Raw genomic sequence first — 598 nt, forward strand, 5'->3', positions numbered from 1 at the left:
CCCCCCCCGCGCAACCTCATTGGCGCCGCGCTACGAGCGGATGCACCCATTCCGGGAAAACAGCTGGGCTGATGGTGTCCCTGCTAACCTCCCCAGCGTTTCCAGTGCGGTTTTTGAGCGCCCCGAGAAATTCTTCTCCAGGAAGGCCACTGATGGCCTCCATCTCCAGAACGGCCTGGGCCGTCGAGGTCCATCCCGCTGCGCTGGTGGTCGGCGCAGCCGTGGGCAAATTCCGCCCGCTAAATACAGAGGCATAGGCCTTCACCTCCACCTCTCCCTCACTCTCCACTACCTCGTTTTATGTTTTGAATTCAGCCATTCTTGTATTGCCCACCCCTTATTATCCGAGGGCATACAGGGCGGGCTCTGAAAGTGGGAGGAAGTATGTACCCCCCAGTCGGTGCCCCCTCGGCTGGGGTCGAGCGATTTGTACATCCGGGGTTCGCCAGGTGCCCCGGGGTGGACCGCTAGAGACCGACTAACCCGCCGGCCATCCATCTCCTCGCCGCGGCCCAAAAACTTGAGATTGGGGGGGGGGTTTATAGAGGTCCCCATCCTTGCAGCCCAGGCGGTTAAGCCAAGGCCCTCGCTCCCCTCG

This window comes from Odontomachus brunneus, unplaced genomic scaffold (assembly GCF_010583005.1).
Source record: "Odontomachus brunneus isolate Ranch 3 - 2012 unplaced genomic scaffold, Obru_v1 Obru_scaffold_395, whole genome shotgun sequence".
In the NCBI taxonomy this organism is placed as follows: Eukaryota; Metazoa; Arthropoda; class Insecta; order Hymenoptera; family Formicidae; genus Odontomachus; species Odontomachus brunneus.